This window comes from Eleutherodactylus coqui, chromosome 3 (genome assembly GCF_035609145.1).
Source record: "Eleutherodactylus coqui strain aEleCoq1 chromosome 3, aEleCoq1.hap1, whole genome shotgun sequence".
In the NCBI taxonomy this organism is placed as follows: domain Eukaryota; kingdom Metazoa; phylum Chordata; class Amphibia; order Anura; family Eleutherodactylidae; genus Eleutherodactylus; species Eleutherodactylus coqui.
The window spans coordinates 316,583,615-316,589,691 of NC_089839.1; positions in this window are offsets into that span (position 1 = coordinate 316,583,615).

Consider the following 6,077-nt stretch of genomic DNA (forward strand, 5'->3'; position numbering starts at 1 on the left):
CCTGCCATCCTCTGTGCTGCTGTGGCTCCTCTCCTGACATCTTCTGTGCTGCTGTGGCTCCTCTCCTGACATGCTCTGTGCTGCTGCTGCCTCTCCTGACATCCTCTGTGCTGCCGTGGCTCCTCTCCTGACATGCTCTGCGCTGCTGCAGCCTCTCCTGACATCCTCTGTGCTGCTGTGGCTCCTCTCGTGACATCCTCTGTGCTGCTGTGGCTCCTCTCCTGACATCTTCTGTGCTGCTGTAGCTCCTCTTCTGACATCCTCTGTGCTGTTGTGGCTCCTCTCCTGACATCATCTGTGCTGCTGTGGCTCCTCTCCTGACATCTTCAGTGCTGCTGTGGCTCCTCTCCTGACATGCTCTGCGCTGCTGCAGCCTCTCCTGACATCCTCTGTGCTGCTGTGGCTCCTCTCGTGACATCCTCTGTGCTGCTGTGGCTCCTCTCCTGACATCCTCTGTGCTGCTGTAGCTCCTCTTCTGACATCCTCTGTGCTGTTGTGGCTCCTCTCCTGACATCCTCTGTGCTGCTGTGGCTCCTCTCCTGACATCTTCTGTGCTGCTGGGACTCCTCTCCTGACATGCTCTGCGCTGCTGCAGCCTCTCCTGACATCCTCTGTGCTGCCGTGGCTCCTCTCCTGACATGCTCTGTGCTGTTGCAGCCTCTCCTGACATCCTCTGTGCTGCTGTGGTTCCTCTCCTGACATCCTATGTGCTGCTGTGGCTCCTCTCCTGGCATCCTCTGTGCTGCTGTGGCTCCTCTCCTGACATCTTCTGTGCTGCTGTGGCTCCTCTCCTGACATCCTCTGTGCTGCTGGGACTCCTCTCCTGATATCCTCTGTGCTGCTGCAGCCTCTCCTGACATCCTCTGTGCTGCTGTGGCTCCTCTCCTGACATGCTCTGTGCTGCTGCAGCCTCTCCTGACATCCTCTGTGCTGCTGCAGCCTCTCCTGATATCCTCTGTGCTACTGCAGCCTCTCCTGACATCCTCTGTGCTACTGCAGCCTCTCCTGACATCCTCTGTGCTGCCGTGGCTCCTGTCCTGACATGCTCTGTGCTGCTGCAGCAACTCCTGACATCCTCTGTGCTGCTGTAGCCTCTCCTGACATCCTCTGTGCTGCTGCGACTCCCCTCCTGACATTCTCTGTGCTGCTGCGACTCCCCTCCTGACATTCTCTGTGCTGCTGCGGGTCCTCTCCTGACATCCTCTGTGCTGCTGTGGCTCCTCTCCTGCCATCCTCTGTGCTGCTGTGGCTCCTCTCCTGACATCTTCTGTGCTGCTGTGGCTCCTCTCCTGACATGCTCTGTGCTGCTGCTGCCTCTCCTGACATCCTCTGTGCTGCCGTGGCTCCTCTCCTGACATGCTCTGCGCTGCTGCAGCCTCTCCTGACATCCTCTGTGCTGCTGTGGCTCCTCTCGTGACATCCTCTGTGCTGCTGTGGCTCCTCTCCTGACATCCTCTGTGCTGCTGTAGCTCCTCTTCTGACATCCTCTGTGCTGTTGTGGCTCCTCTCCTGACATCATCTGTGCTGCTGTGGCTCCTCTCCTGACATCTTCAGTGCTGCTGTGGCTCCTCTCCTGACATGCTCTGCGCTGCTGCAGCCTCTCCTGACATCCTCTGTGCTGCTGTGGCTCCTCTCGTGACATCCTCTGTGCTGCTGTGGCTCCTCTCCTGACATCCTCTGTGCTGCTGTAGCTCCTCTTCTGACATCCTCTGTGCTGTTGTGGCTCCTCTCCTGACATCCTCTGTGCTGCTGTGGCTCCTCTCCTGACATCTTCTGTGCTGCTGGGACTCCTCTCCTGACATGCTCTGCGCTGCTGCAGCCTCTCCTGACATCCTCTGTGCTGCCGTGGCTCCTCTCCTGACATGCTCTGTGCTGTTGCAGCCTCTCCTGACATCCTCTGTGCTGCTGTGGTTCCTCTCCTGACATCCTATGTGCTGCTGTGGCTCCTCTCCTGGCATCCTCTGTGCTGCTGTGGCTCCTCTCCTGACATCTTCTGTGCTGCTGTGGCTCCTCTCCTGACATCCTCTGTGCTGCTGGGACTCCTCTCCTGATATCCTCTGTGCTGCTGCAGCCTCTCCTGACATCCTCTGTGCTGCTGTGGCTCCTCTCCTGACATGCTCTGTGCTGCTGCAGCCTCTCCTGACATCCTCTGTGCTGCTGCAGCCTCTCCTGACATCCTCTGTGCTGCTGGGACTCCTCTCCTGATATCCTCTGTACTGCTGCAGCCTCTCCTGATACCCTCTGTGCTGCTGCAGCCTCTCCTGACATCCTCTGTGCTGCCGTGGCTCCTCTCCTGACATGCTCTGTGCTGCTGCAGCCTCTCCTGACATCCTCTGTGCTGCTGCAGCCTCTCCTGACATCCTCTGTGCTGCTGTGGCTCTTCTCCTGACATCCTCTGTGCTGCTGTGGCTCCTCTCTGGACATCTTCTGTGCTGCTGTGGCTCCTCTCCTGACATCCTCTGTGCTGCTGGGACTCCTATCCTGATATCCTCTGTGCTGCTGTGGCTCCTCTCCTGACATGCTCTGTGCTGCTGCAGCCTCTCCTGACATCCTCTGTGCTGCTGCAGCCTCTCCTGACATCCTCTGTGCTGCTGGGACTCCTCTCCTGACATCCTCTGCGCTGCTGCAGCCTCTCCTGACATGCTCTGTACTGCTGCAGCCTCTCCTGACATGCTCTGTGCTGCTGCAGCCTCTCCTGACATCCTTTGTGCTGCCGTGGCTCCTCTCCTGACATGCTCTGTGCTGCTGCAGCCTCTCCTGACATCCTCTGTGCTGCTGTGGCTCCTCTCTGGACATCTTCTGTGCTGCTGTGGCTCCTCTCCTGACATCCTCTGTGCTGCTGGGACTCCTATCCTGATATCCTCTGTGCTGCTGTGGCTTCTCTCCTGACATGCTCTGTGCTGCTGCAGCCTCTCCTGACATCCTCTGTGCTGCTGCAGCCTCTCCTGACATCCTCTGTGCTGCTGGGACTCCTCTCCTGACATCCTCTGCGCTGCTGCAGCCTCTCCTGATATCCTCTGTGCTGCCGTGGCTCCTCTCCTGACATCCTCTGTGCTGCTGGGACTCCTCTCCTGATATCCTCTGTGCTGCTGCAGCCTCTCCTGACATCTTCTGTGCTGCTGTGGCTCCTCTCCTGATATCCTCTGTGCTGCTGCAGCCTCTCCTGATATCCTCTGTGCTACTGCAGCCTCTCCTGACATCCTCTGTGCTACTGCAGCCTCTCCTGACATCCTCTGTGCTGCCGTGGCTCCTCTCCTGACATGCTCTGTGCTGCTGCAGCCTCTCCTGACATCCTCTGTGCTGCTGCAGCCTCTCCTGACATCCTCTGTGCTGCTGCAGCCTCTCCTGACATGCTCTGTGCTGCTGCAGCCTCTCCTGACATCATCTGTGCTGCCGTGGCTCCTCTCCTGACATGCTCTGCGCTGCTGCAGCCTCTCCTGACATCCTCTGTGCTGCTGTGGCTCCTCTCCTGACATTCTTTCTGCTGCTGTGGCTCCTCACCTGACATCCTCTGTGCTGCTGTGGCTCCTCTCCTGACATCCTCTGTGCTGCTGTGGCTCCTCTCCTGACATCATCTGTGCTGCTGTGGCTCCTCTCCGGACATGCTCTGCGCCGCTGCAGCCTCTCATGACATCCTCTGTGCTGCTGTGGCTCCTCTCCTGACTTCCTTTCTGCTGCTGTAGCTCCTCTCTTGACATCCTCTGTGCTGCTGTGGCTCCTCTCCTGACATGCTCTGTGCTGCTGCAGCCTCTCCTGACATCCTCTGTGCTGCTGTGGCTCCTCTCCTGACATGCTCTGTGCTGCTGCATCCTCTCCTGATATATTCTGTGCTGCTGTGGGTCCTCTCTTGACATGCTCTGCGCTGCTGCATCCTCTCCTGATATATTCTGTGCTGCTGTGGGTCCTCTCTTGACATGCTCTGCGCTGCTGCAGCCTCTCCTGACATCCTCTGTGCTGCTGTGGCTCCTCTCCTGACATGCTCTGTGCTGCTGCAGCCTCTCCTGACATCCTCTGTGCTGCTGTGGCTCCTCTCCTGACATGCTCTGCGCTGCTGCAGCCTCTCCTGACATCCTCTATGCTGCTGTGGCTCCTCTCCTGACATGCTCTGTGCTGCTGCATCCTCTCCTGATATATTCTGTGCTGCTGTGGGTCCTCTCTTGACATGCTCTGCGCTGCTGCAGCCTCTCCTGACATCCTCTGTGCTGCGGGGGCCAGGCTACCTGCACTGTATAACATTCATTCTGCAGCCTCCCAGAAGATCAGCTTGGGGATTCGCGATATCGTCGCGAAAAAATTGTGGCAAAATCGCATCTTTGCTCCTGTGTTTTATGAGTGTCGCAAAAACATTGCCGCCGCTTGCGATTTTCTCATTTAGCTGCGATTTGGTCCCCAGGACTTACTAACTGGTCTCCAGGACTCAGCACTGCCCCCCAGAACTCAGACCAGGTCCCCCCCAACAGGACTCAGCGCTGACCCTCCCCCCAGCATTCAGCACTGCACCCCAGGGACTTAGCAAAGCCTCCTCTAAAGAACTCAGACCTGACCAACTAACAAGACTCACCACTCCTAATGGGATTCAGATCTTACCAAGCATTAACCCCCAGGACTGAGCACTGGATCCCCCCATCTGGACTCAGCACTGACCCCCCCTTGCCTCAGACCTCCCCAGCCCCACTAGGAAGCAGATCTGACCCTCCTATGACTCAGCCCTGACCCCCCCATTCTCACCAGGGCTCAGACCTGAACCCTCCAGGACTCAAACCTGACCTCCTCGGGACTTAGCACTGACTACTCAAAATAAAAACTCAGTCCTGACTTCCCCGCTTAAGACCTAGCACTGGAGCACTGGACCCCTTCTCCCCTGAGGCTTAGCACTGGATCCCACCCCCACCCCCCCACCCCTAAGACTCAGCAGTGGACCTTTCCCTCAAAGCTCAACATTGCACCCCTCCCCTGGGACTCAGACTTGAACCTGCTACCAAGACTCAGATCTGAACCTCCCCATCAGGACTCAGACCTCAACCTCCCCACCAGGACTCAGATCTGAACCTCCCCACCAGGACTCAGATCTGAACCTCCCCACCAGGACTCAGATCTGAACCTCCCCACCAGGACTCAGATCTGAACCTCCCCACCAGGACTCAGACCTGAACCTCCCCACCAGGACTCAGACCTCAACCTCCCCACCAGGACTCAGACCTCAACCTCCCCACCAGGACTCAGACCTCAACCTCCCCACCAGGACTCAGACCTCAACCTCCCCACCAGGACTCAGACCTCAACCTCCCCACCAGGACTCAGACCTCAACCTCCCCACCAGGACTCAGACCTGAACCTCCCCACCAGGACTCAGACCTGAACCTCCCCAGCAGGACACAGACCTGAACCTCCCCAGCAGGACACAGACCTGAACCTCCCCACCAGGACACAGACCTGAACCTCCCCACCAGGACTCAGACCTCAACCTCCCCACCAGGACTCAGACCTGAACCTCCCCACCAGGACTCAGACCTGAACCTCCCCACCAGGACTCAGACCTGAACCTCCCCACCAGGACTCAGACCTGAACCTCCCCACCAGGACTCAGACCTGAACCTCCCCAACAGGACTCAGACCTGAACCTCCCCAACAGGACTCAGACCTGAACCTCCCCAACAGGACTCAGACCTGAACCTCCCCAACAGGACTCAGACCTGAACCTCCCCAACAGGACTCAGACCTGAACCTCCCCAACAGGACTCAGACCTGAACCTCCCCAACAGGACTCAGACCTGAACCTCCCCACCAGGAATCAGACCTGAACCTCCCCACCAGGAATCAGACCTGAACCTCCCCACCAGGACTCAGACCTGAACCTCCCCACCAGGTCTCAGACCTGAACCTCCCCACCAGGACTCAGACCTGAACCTCCCCACCAGGACTCAGACCTGAACCTCCCCACCAGGACTCAGACCTGAACCTCCCCACCAGGACTCAGACCTGAACCTCCCCACCAGGACTCAGATCTGAACCTCCCCAACAGGACTCAGATCTGAACCTCCCCAACAGGACTCAGACCTGAACCTCCCCAACAGGAC